The sequence below is a fragment of the Erpetoichthys calabaricus genome, chromosome 11, assembly GCF_900747795.2.
Source record: "Erpetoichthys calabaricus chromosome 11, fErpCal1.3, whole genome shotgun sequence".
NCBI classification, from domain to species: Eukaryota; Metazoa; Chordata; class Cladistia; order Polypteriformes; family Polypteridae; genus Erpetoichthys; species Erpetoichthys calabaricus.
In genome coordinates, this window is record NC_041404.2 from 35,941,550 (window position 1) to 35,963,964 (window position 22,415).

The following is a 22,415-nucleotide window of genomic DNA, read 5'->3' on the forward strand; positions in this document are numbered from 1 at the left end:
GCTTGTTCAACTGCTCGTTAACGCAATTATCTAATTAGCCAATCACATGGCAGCAACTCAATGTATTTAGGCATTTAGACATTCTCAAGATGACCTGCTGAAGTTCAAACCGAGCATCAGAATGGGGAAGAAAGGTGATTTAAGTGACTTTGAACATGGCATGATTGTTGGTACAAGATGGACTGGTCTGAGTATTTCTGAAACTGTAGATCTACTGGGATTTTCACACAAAACCATCTCTATGGTTTACAGAGAATGGTACAGAAAAGGGAAATATTCAGAGAGTGGCAGTTCTCTGGTCAAAAATGCCCAGTTGATGCCAGAGGTCAGAGGAGAATAGCCAGACTGGTTCAAGCTGACAGAAAGATAACAATAACTCAAATAAGCACTCGTTACAACGGGGGTGTGCAGAAGAGCAACTCTGAACACACAAGACATCAAACATTGAAGCAGATGGGCCACTCCTGTTAGCTAAGAATAGGAAACTGAGGCTACAATTCACACGGGCTCACCAAAATCGGATAATAGAAGATTGGACAAGCGTTGCCTGGTCTGATGAGTTTTGATTTGTGCTGCAACATTTGGGTGGTGGGGTCAGAAATTGGCATCAACAAGATGAACACATGGATACATCCAGCCTTGTATCAACAGTTCACGCTGGTCCTGGTGGTGGTGTGACGGTGTGTGGGATATTTTTGTGGCACTCTTTGTACTAATTGAACATTGTTTAAATGCCATAGCCTTTACAACATCCTGAGCAACAAATTGTCACTCATGATGTAGTTTTGCAGTTTTCTGATACTAACATCATGGCTTCACCACAAAGATAATAACAATAATATTCAAAGTAGCACAAGAAGAAAAAGAAGGAAACATAATAAGGTAGGATATTGAGCTAAGCTGCATATAATTGATGCTACTTTGCAAGAATAAAACAATAACGAGCACAGAGATGGAAGTACCGAGACACACACATTGAATGAGAGTTAAGCTGGATGATTTGTTATTTAACAATGAATGACCCACAGCAGTACTTTCAGAAGAATCCCCTCCCTGCTGTTATTACTACAGGGAATGCCTTGTAAAAAAACAGTTACGGAAACTAGCCTTGACTATTTTTGCATAGCATTCTCTCCTCCAGTGTTCATAATCTTCTTCCAGAGTTGTATGCCATGACTCTCTCCATTATCTCCCCCTTATCTTCTGTGAGGCTCTATTTATTGTCCAATGTCCAGGAAGTCTCCACCTACCTTCTTGAACCATCCCAGGCTTATAAATTGCAATGCAAATGCTCCAGGGGTTTGTGGATTGCTGAACTCTGTGTACCTGTGTGACATTTTTGTCAATCATCCATCCAGCTCCGCCTATTTTCAGGGTAATGTGTTAGCTGCTACTGTGTTGATACTGTAATATCGCTTGCTATTCACATAGGTGTTCTCATTCACACTTGGGGAAATGATCTTTATGTGCATGCTATCAATCACACCAACAAGTCCAGGACAACCAACGATTTGCATGATGCGACTTGCTTTGATGTTGCGATACATAGAGTGGTAGGGAATTGGTTAAATCTGCATATTACCTGCCATGTTATAAGGGTATTTAACCTCCTTAGCGTTAGTCCCGAGTGTCACTAGGGCAACGTTGTATACATGTCTCGCGTAAGACCCGAGAATTAATTGGGCTGTAAAAGTGCCAACAGTGTTAGTGATAAGCTGTCGTGATGTGAGATTTTGCATATAAGTTGATAAATATTTTGTATGTCTTTGCTTTGCCTATGTTACAAATAATGTAATATTAGTGTTACATTAGTGAGAAGCATTCATGTTTATAACCCCACCCCCACCAGGACTGAGTCTCTTTGAATTTTATGGCAGGATTTGCAGGAAGTGCCTCAAATCAGTTTGGCAAGTGTTTCTCTGCTAAAGTCTCTCTCTCAACCCCCTGCAGGAAAGCCATGTTGCCTAACTGCCAAGCTTTACCTTAACATATACTTTGGGGGCAGATGTCAAGATTTTCTATCCCCCTATTGGTCTGAAGTATGGCTGTTTGGAACTGTCTTGTATCAGAAGCCTTTAAGTACCATGACGTCTTATTGACTCTAGGGGTTGGATAGAAAACCTATAAATTTGCTCACTCACTCACTCTCTCTCTCTTACCAAACTGATGAAGGAGCATCTCACACACCATGAACTGAAAAGGACAACACAATGAAGAGCACAGCTCGGCAGCCATATTGAGACAGGCATGCGGCCTGTTCTAAAGAAAGCTGACCACAAATGATGCCTTAACTAGAGACATTTTAAATAACTAACAAGTCTGTGTGCCGCCTGAAACTACACATCACCATTTATCAGGTTGTATGGTTGCCAATATTCAAATGTACTTTATTTATTACTTATGAATATTATCAATAATACATTATTTTATGTGTAACTTAACTCCTGCTTGTCTTTTACTACACCTAATTGCCTGTGGTTATACAGTAGATGTAGAAGGGAAGGTGGAGAGAAGTTATATACTATAATACCTTATAAACAGTGGTGAGTCTGGGAGATTTGAGGCATTCTGATAAAGGCTACATATTAATAATACAAAAGGGGAAAGCAGAGTAATATATTACCCTACCAAGACAAAACATAAGCATTACTCGGGCAGCGGTAAAGGCCAAATAGCATTAGTGCCGAGTGTTACTCTGGCAACGGTATAGCATGTCTTGCGTAAGTGTCAGGTCCTTGTGTTACCTGGACAACGGTGTAGACACGCCTTCTCCTAGCCTTATAATGGCATCTCATAAGAATCGCCTCTCATCGGCAGTGACGACAAAGTGAATCTGTCTTCAGGAAGTGAAAGTGAAATGGTCGGTGAAACCAAAAGTGATTCTGGGAATTCGAAAGTGACACTCATGTCACTCACACATTTCCAATGTGCTGTTCATATTATTATTATTATTATTATTATTATTTATTATTATTATTTGCATCATTATTATACTGTCTACACTTCTGACTTTGTACTTTTAGTGTTTTGCATGTTTTACAGCAGAAAGATGAGATTTAATAAAAATGTCATTTTTTCAACACTTTTTACCTGTTTTTTTGAGAAAAATATGTAACGCTAAAGAGGTGACGTTTTAGTGCAAAATTCGAGAAATGGTTGGTTGTTACATACTCAAATCACTGCTATCGTAAAACTGCATATTCCACATAGCCAAAAAACATAATGTTGCCATCACTTTCATTTCGGCTGACTATGCACAGCTTCTTTGAGTAAATTGAGCAAGCACATGATGTGCAAGATTTGTTACTAATATTATTTTACCAGTAACAGCGCACTGCACGATATTGTGCAGTGAATACCCTTGACTTGAGCATTCCTAGTTTTCATCCTCTTTCTCTGTACGTTTACCATTCGTTTGCTCAGAGGTTGATGCGCTTGCTGCTTCCTGAGCAGCTCTTCTTTTCTCCACCCTAGCAGCCCGCTTCTTCTCTTCTTTCGTCAGCATCTTTTCATGTTAAAACTGATTAAGTCGGTGTTTGTGTTGCAATTATTTAGTACGTTTTATTTAATTCTTCTTCAATCTGTCTCAAGAATGATTTAAGATATGAAGAGGTAGGGGAAGTGATGGTGAAGGTGGTAGGGATGAGAACGGCCGCCCTGCTGGCCACTGCCGAGAGTTGATTCTACAATAAAATCAAATAAAAATAAAAAGAGGAATAACCTTAGAGGTCAATCATCACCCCAAAAGTGGATTGTAGACCTCACATAGTATATGTGTACCAAATTTGTGTATGTTAAAACTGATTAAGTCCGTGTTTGTGTTGCAATTACTTGTATGTTTTCCTTAATTTTTCACTTAAGCTGGCACTTAAGTCTTCAATCTGCCTCACAAATGATTTAAGATATGAAGAGGTAGGGGAAGTGACGGTGAAGGTGGTAGGGATGAGAATGGCACCCTTGCACATGCGCCGCACGGCTGCCCTGCTGGCCGCTGCCACAAGTTGATTCTAAAATAAAATAAAATAAAAATAAACAGAAAAATAACCTTGGAGGTCAATCATCACCCCGATAGTAGACGTCATGTAGTATACAGTATGTGTACCAAATTTCAGGTCAATAGGTCAAACAGTTTGCAAACTACAGGTGATTTAAAATCCTGGATAGACAAACGAACAGCCACGATTTTGTATTATCTAAGAAAATATATATAATTATATATATATATATTATTAATATATCTCTGTCAAACACATATTGTTTTACAAGTTCATGGTTCTCCAGCATTTCCAAAACATTCCTCCTTACCCAGAATGTGCATGCTAATGCCTGCCTAAGCACCATCTTCTGGCAGTTCCTAGCAAGTTAGGACCTCTCATGAGAACTTGTGAAGTTAAGAGTTGTTTACTAATTTAGGAAAATTAATAAATTGCTTTTACTCCTGCTCCTAAGAATAGGACCAAATTTGCACCACTCTGAGTTTTTTTAACTCAGTTGGGACAGTTTCCCTGATCTAAGGAGTTTGATAAATATGGGGGGGGGGGATTGCATGACCAGTTAGTGTAGAAAACCAGGTAATTGTGAAGGGTTCATATACTTTTTCTTGCCAGGGTAGAAAATTCAGCCTTGCAACACGGGGTCATTTAGAGCCCTCAGCTAACACCTTAGATGGAATACCAGATTATCGCATTACACACTCACTCACTCACACACACATTTCTAGCTCAAAGTCAACAGATATCCTATTCTTTAGGATATGGCATGAAGGTGGACCAGCCATAAAAAACCCACCCATACTCAAGGCCAGAAAAAGTACACATGTAGGCAGTGAACCGGGTGGGATTTGAATCCCGGTCCCTAGAACTGTAAGAGAGCAGTGCTAACCACTAAGCCACTCCAATTCTACATTCTACAAATACAAAACAAAAATGATTTACACAATGCTAATTGCAGCTTAAAACAATTTAAGATGTTTTAAGGAATGCCCACACTTTAAGGCTTTATACATTTGATTCTACATTCTTCAAAGAAATTAAGTGCTTAAGTGCTAAAGAAAAATAGCCTCTTTTGACAAGGAAAGCTGTGCGGGAGAAGTGCCTTATTATTCATGCATGGCACTGTTCCGATGGACTGGCCTCTGCTTTCAGATTAGATTTTATCTTCGGATGCTTTTAGCAGCTTTGGCAGAAACAAAATGGGGCAAAGTGGCTTCCAGGTAATTTCATTACTGCCCTGGAGCCATACAGAAGGTTTTTCTTCAGTTTCAGTGACTGTAAAAATGACTATTAAAAATGCTGTCTTAAAATAGCCTTAAAATATTTTCGACATTTCATTTAGTTTCTAGCTGGCCTGCCCATTTACCATTAACTGCAGCAGAACTGCATGTCAAGGTAATCTTCTTTTCTCTCAATTAGCTCTTTAAAGTAATGAAATTTTAATTTTGTCTGGGTCTGGCTAAAAAAGGCTAAGTACTCTAGAGTTTTGGAAATCAACCTTGTTAATATGCTAAATGTTCAATCTTATGCAAATGCTTTTTAATCGCTTTCACTTGTATACAGATATGCATTTTGGTTAATGCAATGCTCACTGATGTGGCTACTTTAAGTCAGTCCATGAATTAGCTGCAATTCAGTGCTGATGGGCCGAAAAAGTCTCATTAGCTTTCTTATTTTGACTTTCAAGACCACTGACTTAGGACAAATATAGTGTCTTCTGAGTTGTGTGGTGAGCCACGGATTATGTGCCAGCCGTTAATATTTGATCTTATGTCAAGATTCAGACAGTTCTAAGAGAAGAACAAAGGACTATTAGCTTATACCGTGGATTCAGAAAGTATTCCCATCCCTGCATTTTCTACACACTGCATTTTGTTGTAGGTTTAATTTTAAATGTATGCATTTTACAGTTCTGCCCATCAATCTACACTCCATAAGCTATAATGATAAAGTGAAGAGAGAGGTTAGGAGCAGGCACTGATACAGCATATTTTGGTACCCACCACATGACAAACCACCTCAGGATCCCAAATTAGGACCCGAGTGCAGCCAGGTGACACCTCAGAAGCACACTAGTTCGAGAGGAACTGCGCGCAGTTTTTATTACAGTGGCTGGAGTGTCAGTCCTGCCACTAACTCCCAAATTTTCCCTTGCAAGTTGGAGGACCTGCTTGCAGGGCTGGATGCAGGTTAACATCATATCCAGGACGGCGCAATTGCAGGTTAAGGGCTGTGAAAAATAATCAAACAGAAACAAAAAATAAGAGTTGGGGAAGCTTCCCCGTATAATGTCCTGGCAGATGAGTCGTAGAAAAATGATTAATTTTGGTCGTAATTGTATAAAATACTTCAGACAAAATAGTACAGTTGAGGATTCTTTATATATCATGGTAGAAGGAAGGAAGAATAGTTTTTTTGAAGGAAGTGGAAGTGACGTCATTGAAGGGCATCAGAAGTGATGTCATCATTGTGGGACCGGAATTGACATCATTGGAGAGAGACAGAAGTGATGTTGTCTTTGGGGAGCTGGAAATGATTTTGATGGGACTGGACTGGAGTGGAAAACGAGATTTATTCTTCTGATGGTTTGTAGGAAGAGAAAGAAAGACAGTACTCTGTTCCAGGCTCCCGTCTATTGATATCTCACTTTAAAATTGGACCCTTTAGCTGCTCCTTATGCGCATGTGTGACAGGGCTTTGCTCAAGGACCCAAGAGAGTAGAATCGCTTTTGACATTTACAGGATTTGAACTGGCAACCTTCCGAATGCTGCTGCAGATTCTTAGCCTCAGAGCCACCACTCTGCTGTTAAGTGAAGTGAAGTGAAGACTTGCAAATTTATTAAAGGCTGATTTAGACAGTTAAATCAGTACCTTGCAGAAACCTTTTGGAAGCAATTACAGCAGTGAGTCTTCTTAGGTAAGTCTCAACAAGCTTTTCACGCTTGGATTTGGGCAGTTTATCCCATTCCTCCCAGAAGATCCTCTCATGCTCCATTGATTTAGATGGAAGGATCTATCCACGGAGTTTTATACATTTAACTTTCAATGGATAAAATTTGCCATTTTTGCCCATCTCTCTACACTCATTAACCCATAATGACAAAGGGAAAACATGTCTTCAGACAGGTTTTCAAATTTATAGAAAAACAAAACTGAATCTCTCATTCATATAAGACCCTTAATTCAGTGCTTTGTAGAAGCCCCTTTGGCAGAAATTACTGCTGCGAGTCTTTTTCGGTAAGTCTCTATGGTTTATCCCATTCTTCCTGCAGATCCTCTCAAGCTCTGTTAGAATGGACGTGAAGTTGCTGGTCAGCTGGCATCTTTAGGTCTCTACTCAGATGTCTGTGGGGTTTATGTTTGGGCTTCAACTGGGCCGCTCAAAGGACAGTAAGAGGCTTGTTCCGAAGCTACTCCAGCGTTGTCTTGGCTGTATGCTTTGGGTCACAGTCATGCTGAAAGGTGAGATGTCACCCTAGTTGGAGGCCATGTGCACACCAGAGTTGGTTTTCTTCAATGACCTCTCTGTATTTGGCTGCATTCATCATTGTCTCCTTGGCCTTGCCACTAAGAAGCACCCCCCATAGTATGATGCTGCCAACACCATGCTTCACCTTAGGGATGGTATCGGCAGGTGAAGAGCAGTGCTTGGAGTTCTGCCCAAAAGAGTTCAATTTTAGTCTCACCAGACCAGAAAATCTGTTTTTTATGATTTCAGAGTCCTTTAAAATCTTAATTCAATACTCATTTGCAATACAATACAATTTATTTTTGTATAACCTAAAATCACACAAGAAGTGCCGCAATGGGCTTTAACAGGCCCTGCCTCTTGACAGCCCCCCAGCCTTGACTCTCTAAGAAGACAAGAAAAAACTCCCAAAAAAACCTTATAGGGAAAAAAATGGAAGAAACCTTGGGAAAGGTGGTTCAAAGAGAGACCCCTTTCCAGGTAGGCTGGGTGTGCAGTGGGTGTCAAAAAAAGGGGGTCAATACAATAAAATACACAGAACAGAACAAATCCTCAATACAGTATAAAAATAAAAATTTTACAAGTACAGACCAGAATTTTACAGTAGATCATATCACATAATACGATTTGGATTTGTTTACAGTCCTGGAGACCTCAGTCATCAAGCTGCCTCCCCCATTTGGCCATTCCACAGCTGAAACAGCACTGGGCCAGCCAATCCTATGAAAGGACCCCTCTACCCCTTGATTCCTGCGATCCTCCATCAGGAATAACTTTACTTTAGGCAGGCAAAACAACTTGGCGGGTGGGCCATGGCACAAAGTGCCACATTTGAGTACCGCAAAGAGAAACAGAATAGGTGAGGGTTAGTAACAAATTATAACTATTATGTTACTTATGTTTTAGTGCTAATGACTAACAACAGAAATGCAGTATGTACAGTTAATCAGCAGCTCTAGTCAGGATATGCTAAACTGAAGTAGTGAATCTTCAGCCGGGATTTAAAAGCTGAGACAGATGGGGCATCTCTTATAGTAGGAGGCAGACCATTCCACAGTTTAGGGGCCCTGTAACTAAAAGCTCGACCTTCCATTGTTATTTTAGTAATTCTTGGAATCATAAGAGGACCAGCATCTTGAGATCTTAATGTGCACTCTGGTTTGTAAGTCATGATAAGTTCAGACAAGTACACCGGACCTTGGCCATTTAATGCTTTATATGTTAAAAGGAGGATTTTGAAATCTGCCCTAAACTTAACCGGGAGCCAGTGTAAAGTACTCTCTGTCCATGCAATTTGAAAGACATGTAGCTTTGTTGTTCTCCATCTGTGCTCCAGTTTTCGACACTCTAATTTAGGAGCTCGAGTGTTTTCATTAAACCAGGGAGAGTTTCTATGTGCTTTGATCACTTTTGTTTTAAGGAGAGCCACTGTGTCCAGAGCATCTCTCAAGGTCACATTATAATGTGATGTTAGCAGATCTAAATTGTTTTCCACTTTTACATTTGATGTTAACTGATCTAAATGGTTTTCCACAATTACACTTGACTTACTCAAAGCATCAATAAATTTTGAAGCAGAATTACAATCTAGATGTCGCACTGTCCTTGTTTTAATCTGTGAGTGCATTGGCAAAGGCAGGACTAAATCAAATGTAATTAAGTAGTGATCAGAAATAACTTCATTTAATGGAGTAATATTTAAATTTTGTATTTCAACTTTGTAAGTTATAGCTAAATCTAATGTGTGGTTATGATTATGAGTTAGACCTTTGACAATCTGACAAAACCCTACTGAATTTAACAAATAACTAAAACATTTGCTAAAGGTGTCAGTTTCCACATCAATGTGTACATTAAAATCCCCCATTAATACTACGTGATCATTATTTATGGCCAAATCAGATGAAAGGTTGCTAAATTCAGTCATGAACAATGAGTATGGCCCTGGTGGTCTGTAGACTAGCACTATAATTGTGTTGGAATCTGTTTTAATATTTAAAATGAATGCCTCAAAGGATATAAAGTCAGCTAAATTTTTAGACAGGATTTGCATTTTGTTACAATGAATTGTTCCAAGGCCTCCTCCTCGAACAGAATCTCTAGACTTATGAAGGAACAAGTATCCATCTGGTGGATGCCTCAGCTAGGGGAACAGTGTCACATTTACTAAGCCAGGTTTCAGTGAGACGACACAGATCAGATTTGTAGCTACTCTGCCATAAACACCTGATTGATGGAGAGCTACTGAGATGCTTATCCTTCTGACAGGCTCTCCCATCTAAGCAAATGAATTCTGAAGCTGTGTTATGACTAAACATTGGGTTAAAGGTCACCCCCACTGACCCGGTTAGTGAGTTTGGCTGGATGATCAGCTATAGGATCACTCCTGGTGGTTTCAGACATCTTCTATTTCACAATTTCTGAGGCCACTGTGCTCCTGGGAACACTCAAAGATTTAGAAATGGTTTCATCCCCGTGCCCTGATCTGTGCCTTACCACAGTGTTATCACGGAGGTCTACAGAGAGTTGCTTGGACTTTTGGTTTTTGTCCTGACATGTAGTTTGAATTGGGGAGCTCATAAACACAGGGGTGTATCTTTCTAAACGGCATCCAATCAATTCAGTTTGCCACAGATGTTCTCCAATCAAGTTCTAGACACATCTCAAGGGTATTTAAAGAAATGAGGATGGCCCCTAACTCAAATTTGGCGTGACACATCAAAGGGTCTGAATATTTTAATGAGTGACAGATTTCAGTTTTTGATTTTTGATAAATCTGCAAACCATTCTGATAACATGTTTTCACTTTGCCTTTATGGGTTATTGAGTGTAGACTGTGAGAGAATAATTTTAGGGTAACATAGCATTTATCTTAAAGGAATAGCATAAAGAGTTAATAAATGTCATAAACCTGTTCAGGTGTATCAGGAAAACAGATAAAGGTCAGGTGAACAACAAAGACAAAGATGTAATACACAAAATGTACTGAAAGATGACTAAGAGATCAGATGTCCTACACTCAATGTGATTGGACAGTTGTTATATACACAGAAGTTTCAAGGGTGGGTCTCAACCCAAAGGTTATAAGAATAATAATATAATAGACTTTTATTTTATAGAGATCATTTGGGTGTAAACCAATGAAACAGAGTAAAATGTATGCACTGATTGACACTGTTATCTAAATTCAGTTGCTTATAAAATAGACTTACATCTTTAATATTTGACCCGTTCTGATCATGCTGTGAAAGAAAAGTCCTTGATCAGGCATTAGCTGAAGAATAACAAATGACACAGATGGACAAACTTTTCTCCTGCCTGATTATTGATTAAAAGGTTTTATCAGACTTGTCTTGTTAGAAGTGTGATGGAAACCAGGGGCGTCAGCGGCCCCAACTCCCCAACACGAACACACACAGAGTGCAAAATTCAAATAAAAGATGGTTTATTCACCCAAATTCCTTCTCACAATACCTTAAAGTAGCACACGCACATGTGATCTCTCTCTCTACAATCCAGAATTCCTCTCTCCACAATACTCTTACCACTGCACTGCTGTCCTCCAGATGAATGTTGCCTTCCTTCCTCCCAGCTCCGACTCACCTGGACCACCTTGCAGCACCCAGGGACCCCATCAGGGCTGTATTGCCGGACTACACTTCCCAGTATGCCCTACTGGTTCCATACTGGGCACCGATACCCAGGGCCACTGCCATCTAGGGTCCTGGGGGAATAAAGAGTCCCCAACGACATCTTCTTCTGGTGGCCTGTCCGTCCATCTTCTCCAGCCACTACTTCTGGGTGTGGCTCCTTCTTCTCTCTTGGTTGGGATTCCTGTCTGCCTGTTTAGAGCCTCCCATCTGGATAATGAACCATTCCCTTCCCTGGTCTGGATGCCTGTCCAACCCATGTGGCATTTGCAAAGATACATTTCTTTCTTTAATTAAGATGTTGATTTCTACTACAAGACTGATGGGCAAAAACTGGAAAATGATCTACTTAAAATTAAATTTACAACACTATAAATTGTGAAGAAGTTTGAGTATCTTCTTAATCCACTGGATCTGTATCCTCTCTTGGAGTTGTGTCTTCATCTTCAGGTCTTTCACGATTATTGGGTCCTAGAAACTATTGAAATTGTCAGAAAAAAATTGAAATGTAGACATGTCAGGTAATTGAAAGAAACTACTCTGGGCATCTCTCTCCTAGGAGGTTTTGTTTTGCTGACGTGCTCACATCACTTGTGCATTAGCGGTAAGCAACTTTGTCTTTCTCCGGAGGCTTTGTTTTGCCGACATGCTGGCCTTGCTTGTGTATCCTCGGAGGTGGAGCCCTTACCCTGACTCCACCACTCACTTCTAGGCCAGACAGACACACACACTTCCACACGTAGACATTTATATATAAGATAATCTTGGGGCAGTTACACTGCCACATTGCACTTTGACCCTGAATGATCTGAATATCATATCGGACTCCACAAACTACAGACATCTAAAGTTTGAATGCCATGACCATGAACAGACAGACATTAAGAGGATGATGCAATTAAACTGTTTTATGGATGAACACAGCTAACTGTAAACCTTTGCTTTCACATGTGTCTCAGCACAGGTTAATGACACCACTATGGTCTGCTAAACCGTGACACATTTATCCAGCCTACAATGGATAGATCAGCAATAAATTATATTTAAAACACCTGGCTGAAAACTAAATTTAAATTTAGACACAGCAAAGCTTGATATACCGTATGGTTGAGTTTGGAGGTGATTTAAAGAGCATCAGGGAGGCCCTTCTGGCTTAGGTTATATAAAAAGCACAATGGTGGCTCTACTAATCTGTCAAAGATATGCAAGGAATTCACAGAACCACTCATGACACCAGGCAACATAATTAAGGACTGCTTCATAATCTATCTGCAGACTTAATTGAAAGAGGCACATTTTTAAATGATTCCACAGGGAGATTCAGAATTTTGGCAGAAGAGTTCAACAAGGAGCTCCATGGCCAGAATGACATTGCGGTCACTGCCTAAGTGATGTATTCTATAATTGAAAAGAACAGATGCTAGTCACATTCTGAAAGGCGTTCTAGACAGGGGTTGAAGCGATCACTTGCAACTGGCAGGAGCTCAGAGTCATTCTGATTAAAAAAAAGAAACCTCATCAGCATATCAAACTCCAAATTTCAAGTACTCATACACCTACAGCATCGGAAATGATGGATTGTTAAATGTGAGGAGGTGGAATATTTTCTTGATAACTTTTCTATTTGGGATTATAAGTAAAGTGGCACTCAATAATGTAAGACAGAAACTCATCCCCAAAATGACACCAGTTCATTGAAAGGCCCACACAGACTTTAGTTTTGCATACTTCTGTTAATAACACTGCATATATTTGGACTGTGGGAGGAAAGTGGAAGCCTGAAATAACAGGAGAATGTGCAGACACCGCGTAGACAGATCCCTGTGCCTGTGCGATTAGCAAGATGACTAATCAGTACTAAAGAGAAATATTAACTTGTGTAGAATATGCTGTTTCTAAATCCATAACATTTTTGAGCAATAACTAAAAATCTTCCAATAAGAAAGAAATAGTGCATCAGCTTAACTGTGGTTAGCAACATTGACAGCACATCTAAAAACAAGGCTTACAACAGTACAAAGCAAAAATAAGCAGTAAACCTAATTTATTTAGTTCTCATAGAAGACTATTCCCAAGAGACATGCTGTCTATTAAACGAGTTTACCTTTTGCTGTTGCATGGAAACAGTAATTACCTAACTGTAACTTGTGACCTGTTTCCTGTTGTGTATGCCTGCCACTCCAAAGCACCTAAAGGGAAACAGACCTCCAAAAACCCACATGAAAGGCCACCCCTGCCCTTAATTCAGGTCTATGCCTCACCCTGGAGAGCCTGATCCATCCTTAAAAGGCAGGCTTTGGCCTGCACGTGCCAAGAAACAAGGCTGAGGCTTTTACAAAGTTTTAAAATAATCAGAAGGTAACAAAAATGTGTTTTCAGTTGTGTTTTATACATTTTTACAGCTCTATTTTTATTTTTTTTCATTTGACAATTTAGTAGATCTAATGGTTTTTTTCTGGCATCGGGTTTTTGTAAAAACGTTTATTCAAAGGTGTTAAACATTTTAACGTCTTTCCACAAAGCTATTTTTTTGTCTGCGTTTGCTGCCATTTTAGGCACAGCTTGTGTACTGTTGCTAGCCATGTTGCTTTTTAGGATAAGCAGATGTAACAACTCGTGATGTCACAGGCCAGAGCATATACAGTATAGGTCAGCTCAAAGACTTGGCTATCCAAGTTTACAATTAGAAAGTAGAGCTAATGATTAATTACCATTAACGCATGTAATTAATGCATTAAAAATTTCAGGTATTACATTTTTTAATGCAACACTTTAAATAAATTAGATTAATTTGATTGTGCTTCACATGCAGTTACTGAAGCCGTGCCAAATAGGTCCAAATCTATTAATAGCAGTAGCAGTGCAGCACTGCCGCATAAATATACAGTACTATACCAGTAACGGTGCACTGCACGATAACATGCAGTGAATACACTTGATTTGAGCATTCCTAGATTTCATCCTCTTTCTCTGTACGTTTAGCATTCGTTTGCTCAGAGGTTGATGCGCTTGCTGCTTCCTGAGCAGCTCTTCTTTTCTCCACCCTAGCAGCCCACTTCTTCTCTTCTTTCGTCAGCATCTTTTCATGTTAAAACTGATTAAGTTGGTGTTTGTGTTGCAATTATTTAGTATGTTTTATTTAATTCTTCTTCAATCTGTCTCAAGAATGATTTAAGATATAAAGAGGTAGGGGAAGTGATGGCGAAGGTGGTAGGGATGAGAACGGCCGCCCTGCTGGCCGCTGCCAAGAGTTGATTCTACAATAAAATCAAATAAAAATAAAAAGAGGAATAACCTTAGAGGTCAATCATCACCCTGAAAGTGGATAGTAGACCTCACGTAGTATATGTGTACCAAACTTCAGGTCAATTGTTCAAACGGTTTGCGAGCTGCAGGTGGTTTAAAATCCTGGACAGACAAACAAACAGCCATGGTAGCGTATTATAGACAGTATAACAACAAGTATATGTCTTAAGTGTGCATGTTTATCACTGCCTGGGCTTCTACACATTTAATGTGTGGGAGCACTGAGAGCAACACCATCCTTCAAGGATGGAATTTCCAGGCTACTGTCAGGAGCCATTCCAATCCGTAGCGGACTGGGGGTCAAATATAAAAAGAGAGAGAAAAAAAAACATTGTGAGATGTCCAATTTAAGCTCTGAGATTGCATTCTTATGAATGGAAAAACAAAAAAACAAAACACAAAAGGAGTTAATAAAACAGCTTCCTTTGAACTGACCATCCCTTCATCCATCCATTTTCTGCCGCTTATTTGGGTCTGGGTTGTAGGACCAGCATGCTAAACAAAGATGCCCAGTCACTCTTTTCCCCACCATATCCTCCAACTTCTCCAGAGCCGAGACGTTCCCAGACCAGCTGAGAGATACAATCTCATTAGCATGTCTTGGCTCTTACCCGAGGTCTCCTCCAGAGCAAGGTGACCAGGAGGCATTCTAACCAGAAGCTCAGACCACCTCAACTGACTCCTTTCTTTCCTCGGACCAGCAGCTCTGCTTTGAGCTTCTCCTGATTATTCTCTGTGCTCCTCACTCTGTCCTTAAAGCTGAGCACAGACACCCTGCAAAGGAAGCTCATTTCTGTTGCTTGTATCTGTGATCTAGTTTTTTTGTCGTGACCTTAGGTGAGGATAGAGACATAAATTCAACCAGTAATTTTAGAGCTTTGCCTTTGTGCTCAACTCCCTCTTCTCCTTGACTGACCAGTATGACTGTATCTGCTGATCCACCTGTCTCTTCCTCGACCTGGGAATGTGATTTAAATAAACTTGTGCATCTTTAATGCTGTCTTTAAAATGATATGATGATAGAACCAATCAAAGTGGTAGACTAATTTGCATTGTGAGGTGGCTCAAATAAAAAAAAAGCTTACTTTGAGCTGTCGACAGATTAGTGTTTCACTGTTTATTCAATTGATTCTCTTACACAAAACATTACAATAAACTAACTGGAATCATTTGATATGCCTAGGCAAGTGGTTAGTAAAACTGTTTTGTATTAGAAATAATCACTTGAGTCATTTCTGCTTTATAGAAATATAACACATGAAGGTAAATTTTGAGTAATATGCAGTTCATTTCGATTAACTGAGATTGTGTGATGAAATGCGGTAACATTTTTTAAACGAACAGCAGCCCTAGAAGAAACCTTGATGGTTACCAGTGCATTTTTGTTTTTCTGATTTTCTAGCTAAGACCCTGTTGTTTTGATCCTTTTAATTTTTGTAAGCACTTGTTGACTTTGATATGTGGTTAATAAACTTTTAGAGACATTTGACAACATCTCTTCTTCTAATCCTTATTCATAAAATTTTGCATCAGTTCTCTTTGTGATAGAACAAAATGTAAAACAGGAAAACTGTGAAACCTCAAATCCAAAAAACTAATTAAAGTAATGTATAATCAAATTATTGACATGCCACAAAAAGGAAAAAGACCGGGAGATAAATAATTGAAGTTGAAATCCGAAAACCTAGAGATCAAAAAGGGAATCTAGTAAAAAAAACTAACAGTGGAGCAAAAACTCATAGCCAAAAAGTTATAAACGGATCAGAATATTCTTAAACAAAAATTGCAAACTAATTTTAAAATTGTTTTGTAGAAGCCTCAAAATCAGACAAGAAAATGACCCCAGGAAGTGACCTTTATATCCCCTGTGACCTCTGAGGTTGCTGTTGGTAACTGCTATCAACTATTGCACAAAGCACTCAAATAGGAAACAAAATTGCTTTGCGAGAGGACGCAAAAAATAAAATAATATCTTAATCACCATCCCAAGACATAGAATGGCCCTCAAATAGTCATTTTAACTTTTCAAAGCATCAGTGGCAAAAGGTACATAACATCAAAAAAGAGCAGAAAATTGACAGGGAAAACGGGGAAAAACAGAGCAAAAACAGGTTATGCCTAGGTTAAGGTTAGGGTGAAAAAATCAAGGCAAATTCCGAAGACAGAACCTTATCCCAGATCTAAGGGTCAAAAATCAGACTATCCAAGTGCAAACAAAAGAAACAAAGAGAATTAAGAACAAATCATAAACAGTCAATACCGAAGCTGTTTAACACTCTTCAGCTTTGGCATAAGTACTGTTGGATTCCAGGACCCCAATTGCTTAATTATATGTTGTAGGTGGGCCTGCCTCCTTAGGCTCCACACAGAGGAGGCAAGGCAGATAATAAAAACACAAAGTAGAAAAACAGCAATATAATTAATAGACACAATATCACAAATAATCATAATATTACAAAATACAAAGGCACAACAAAAGCTAACAATGAATTATTAACATTATATGAAATATTTGTTATTAGTTAAATATAAAAGACTAAATAAAAATAAACTTGAACTAGAATAATGTTGAGTTCAAGAATCACAAACATGGAGAAGGGTTGTGAGATTTGCTAAAATTCCCACAAAGCCAGGGCCTTCTATAGCCTGCCCAGAGACTGTCTACTTTACGTAAATCTGGAAGAATCCAACAGGTGGGAGTGCGAGATACTATCACAGTGAGAACAGGTTCGGCTTTGCTGTGTTGTGAATTGCCTGGAACATCCATTAAATTCCGATGACACCTTGCAGCAATATCTTTGAAAAGGATGCTTAATGATTAAATCCATCAATCCAGGGATGTCCATTCCAGCATGCATTGGGCACGAGGCAGAAACAATCCTTAGACAGGGCATCAGCTCATCGCAAGGTGAATACAAGCACACACATACACGTTGGCGTCATTTTAGTGTCACTAAATCTGCATATCTTTGGAAGGAAACCAGAGCACAGTGTGGAAACCCAGCAGGAAAACATTAAAACTCCAAGCAGTGAATACCAGTGATGTGACTCCCTGCCAGACAGCAGTGCTACCTCTCTGCCACCGTGTCACCCACATGTGTGTAATTAGTAACAGTAACGATTTATCTGTAAAATGTAACATACATACTTTAATGCATTTCATCATGAAAGTGATATCATGTATAAATCTAAAGATTACAAATTTGCAGAGAGTTGGAACATCATACATTTAATGTGTTCTGTGTGGTGATCCATTGCTGCTTGCTGCTGCTGTCAGGTCAGTAGGAAGTCCAAGAAGCTCGTAACGATTAAAAACTGGGATGACATTTACGACGGTCTGTATTAATGTTAAAGTAAACTACGAGGTTAAAGTGGACATTTTGAGATTAAAACCGAAATTTCCTCTTTAATCACAAAATACACGTTTCCACCATGTCCTTAATTTTTTTTCTCAGTGGCTCAAATACAGTGCTGTACATTATGTTGCTGTTGTGAAGTTGCAAAAAAAAGGAAAAGACAGCACAAAAGATGGTATGCGAGACTTTTAAAATGTACTGTGTCATTACGATGGTGAATATGCGACGCTTGAATATAAAAACACCACAAATGAATCTGTATGTAAGCATTTTGCTTCACCACATCGAACCATTCATCAAACATCGAAGCGCGCACGCCGATCTCGTAGGATCCGCAAAGCAGCTTTCTGTCACATGTAGATAGTAAACAGAGACTCTGACGTCACATTCCAACTTTTATCACACTGCACCCCCCCCCCCCCCCCCCGACTGTTTGCTGGTACTGCAACTCGTGCACATGTCTTATTAATTTCTGAGGACCTGCTCACAAGACGCGTCAAATGAACGCTGGGAACGCGTGGCAGCCATGATGCGTGCGCGTATGCGTTCTGAGAGTGAAGTATAAACGAGCCCTTAGTCTGCACAGGCCTAAAAGGACATCAACTTCAAAAATATCCTAAAATAGTCCTAAACTATATGAAAATGCCCCTCTGGGAAAAGGAACCGCATAACCTCTGCCTGAAAGAGACAAACTCCAACAAGAATCTCTATTACTTGAGAAAATGCAAAATGAAGCACACAGAAAAAAATTTGCCTAAAAATGCAAACTGAACAAGTCCTAATATGTGATAGAAGAGCAAAATACAGGAACGGAATCAATAATTAAAAAATAAAAGGGAAAACAATACTCACAAGAACACTCCAACTGGACCCTCTCTCCCACCTTAATATAAAGACAGAAGGAGGATCCACCTCCTGGGTTTTCCCCCATAAAACACAAGGAATGTATTTAGCCCACTTCATCTCGTGGTAGATATAAGACGACCACAGTAGCCTACCATTTCTTTTTATTCTTGATGGTGTTCTTTTGTTTTATTCCTGATGCTATTCAATTTTTTTGCAGGTCAGTTGTTAATTCCCTGCACCAGGTGTCATTTGACCTTCTTTGTTTCCATCTTCCTTAGGGGCTCCACTGTGATGTTTTTTTTTTGTAATGTTACTGTTCCTTTTTCTCAGTGTGTGGCCTATCGAATTCCAGCTTCTAATCTTGATTGCAGTGGATATGCTGTTTTGTGGTGCTGCCGTTTTTTGTCCATTGCCACAGGGAGGTATTGCTGATTGTATTTGACCATCTCACTCTTAGGATGTTTCACAGACAAAAGGTAATAAACGCTTGTGGGGTTTTAATGGAGCTGATTGTTTCCCTCCATGCCTCTGATGCAAAAAACAAGAACCAATTGCACAATGGAGTTGAATATTCTCACTTTAGTGCTTGCCCTGAGTGCCCCTTTCTCCAAACTGGGGGTGTTAACATTGCTTAATCTGCTGATGTCTTCATCAGTCTCAAAGTATGTAAATGATTTTAAGGAGGCCTTTTCTTTTTGCTGTTGTTTCCAGGTTGCAAGCTTCTTGTTGGCAATTCTGGAGGTAATAGGACAAATAATAAATGTCATCTATAGAGTCAAGATCTTCTAAATGGCTCTGCATTATACACATTATATTTCTCAAGTACTGTTATAGGCCGCTCTACATATCTAATCAATCAATTAACATAAGAAATAATAGAGGAAAGAAGAGACATCCTTGCCTCGCACCTTTTTTTACAGAGAAAGGTTCTGTCTGTGTGGACATGGTAGGTGAATTCTTCTTAAAACTGATGTATAATTGAAATGATCTTTGGGGGATTCTCTCAATCAACCCCCACAGGAAAGCCAGACTACCTAGCTGGCAAGCATCAGCTCAACAGATGGTTTTGGGGGCAGGTGTGAAAGGTACTGTGTGCCCCCATTGGTCTAAAGTATGCCTGTTTGGGATTGGTTTGAATGAGAGGCCATCCCGTACCATGACGTCCAATTGCTGTAAGGATTTGGACGGAGAATGTATACATTCGGTTGTTTTGCCCCTCCCGCTCTCTTTCTTACACCATCACGATGAAGGAGCATCTCACATACCATGGACTGAAAAGAAGACCACACTGAGAAGCACAACTCAGCAGCCATATTGAGACAGGCATGCGGCCTGTACTGAGGAAAGACATAAAATGATCACATAACTTAGAAACACTTTAAGTAACTGACAAGCCTGTGTGCCGCCAGAAACTACACACCGGCATTTATCAGGTTGTATGGTTGCCAATATTCAAATGTACTTTGCTTATTGTTATTATTTCATGAATATTATCAATAATATAAAGTTGTAACTTAACTTCTGCTTGTCTTTTACTTTATGTCATTGCCTGAAGTTATAGATGTAGAAGGGAAGGTGGGGAGAAGTTATAAAGTACAATACTTTATAAAACAGTGGTAAATCTATGGGATTTGAGGCATTCTGACAAAGGCTACACATTAATAATACAAAACGGGAAAGCAGAGTAATATAGAACTCTACCAAGACAAAACAGTGGGAGTGTGTCAAAGGCTTTTTGGAAGTCTAAGTAAATTATTTCTTATGCTTTGCTTTTGTCAACTATTGCAGTTGCCTGTTAAAAAAAATAAAAGGTTGGTTTTGTAGAATCTTCCGCTTATAAACCCATGCTGGCTGTTATGTAGTATATTATTTTCCTATACCATAGGTACTTTTCTAATTTATTTCTTCACAGTATAAATTTGTAAATGGTTTTACTCTGAGGTTCTTGTGCACCCCGCTATTATTAGTTCATTATTAAATCCTCATAAAAGAGCCTCATAAAATTAACTGATTATCAATTGCCAATAGCACACAACTATTACAGATTACTATCTCAAGCTTATCACATTGATCAGCTATTAGTGTAATTGTGGAATGACAGGGAAAAACGATGAATCAGTAATGCTGTGACCATCAAATCTCTCCTGTTGGGGGGCTTCAAAGGCAGCATAAGAGTCTTTTAGCAGATGTCTGATTCATTTTTTTCCTTTTCTGCCTTTTCGTTTTTTTTCAGCTCTGAGAACAGCTCCAACAATCAATGCGTTAGCGTTTATATTCTGACAATATCATTTTGTTTTGAAGTGTTACTCATTTTTTCTTTAGATTTTAAATATTTCAAAAGATACATTTACAAGCACCATTTTAATGTGTTTTTTTATTTAACATCTTTGTTTGAGAAAGCATTTAATTTGTTTCATTTTTTTCTTAGCTGCATCACACCACAATTTTAGAAATTCAGTGCGTAGTTGATGGGTGTTAGGAATGAGTGCACAAAAAAGCAAAAAGGTGCAAGACCTCAAAAAAGACCCATAAAAAAAAACTTGGAACCTTCCCTAGACTGCCCAGAAATAAGCCTCACTCCAGGCAGTCAGACCCCAAACTCTCTTGGCAGGCTTCAGTCTCATCAGGCCCCAAAAATGGGGAACCAGAAAACGTGTTATTATAAAAATGTTTCCCTACCATTCCTACACAGTACGTGGAGTAAGTAACATATTAAAAAAGTGTTATTTTACGGTGGAATATTCTTTAAAATGTCTCTATATCCATGGAACGGAAAGCTATAAAAACCTATAGTTTAAAAAACAGTTCATTAAGAATCTTTATAAAAAAGAATTTATTTGAAAATACTCTAAAAGAGCAAAAAAAGAGAAAAAATAGAAAAAAACAAGCAAATCCTATCCATAATCCAGTAAACAAAAACTAGGACAGAAGCAAACATTCAAAAGCCAGAACATGACAATACAGGTACTCCTCACTTTATAACCTATTTGCTTAACGACCACTCGCACTTACGACCAATCAAGTTTCGACCTGCAATTCGGGGAATCCCCTTTCTCAGCTTGAGTGTCGGTCAGTGGCGAATGGTGACGTGCACACTGAGCGTTCTATAGGCTTGCTATGCGCTTTTTCAGTCAGTTTCATTCCTACAAGCAGTCACTGTGTAACCTCATTTTTTTTACATATTTGTAACCCCAGAATAGTACAAATGTCAATGAAAAGAAAAAGTATGGCATCATCTGGAGAAATTGTTAAGAAACGAAGGAAAGCTATCGACCTTGAAATGAAAATAAAAATCATACAAGACTACGAAGCTGGTAAAACGGTTAAAGAAATAGCATGTGACTTGATATTTGCACATTCGACAATTTCAACGATTTTAAAGGATAAAGTTAGAGTGAAAGAGGCGGTGAAATCATCGACAGGATTTAAAGCCATAATAACTTGGCAGTGAAAAGGTCTTATTAATGAGATGGACAAATTACTGGCGATCTGGTTTGACAACCAGCTGCAAAATAATATGCCGATAAGCCTTATAATAATTCAAGCTAAGGAACGCAGTATCTTTGAGACTTTGAAGGCGCGTGAAGGCGAAAAATCAACAGAGTCATTTACAAATGATAATATGTACATATGCATGTCTTTTTATGAATAAATTTGAAGTTTGTTGCATAATTTTATATAATTTTATAATTTTACAACAATCCTATATTCCTGGCGCAAGCTCCTCACTTATCGACCAATTTGCTTAATGACGTAGTCATCAGAACGGAACTTGGTCATAAAGTGAGGAGTACC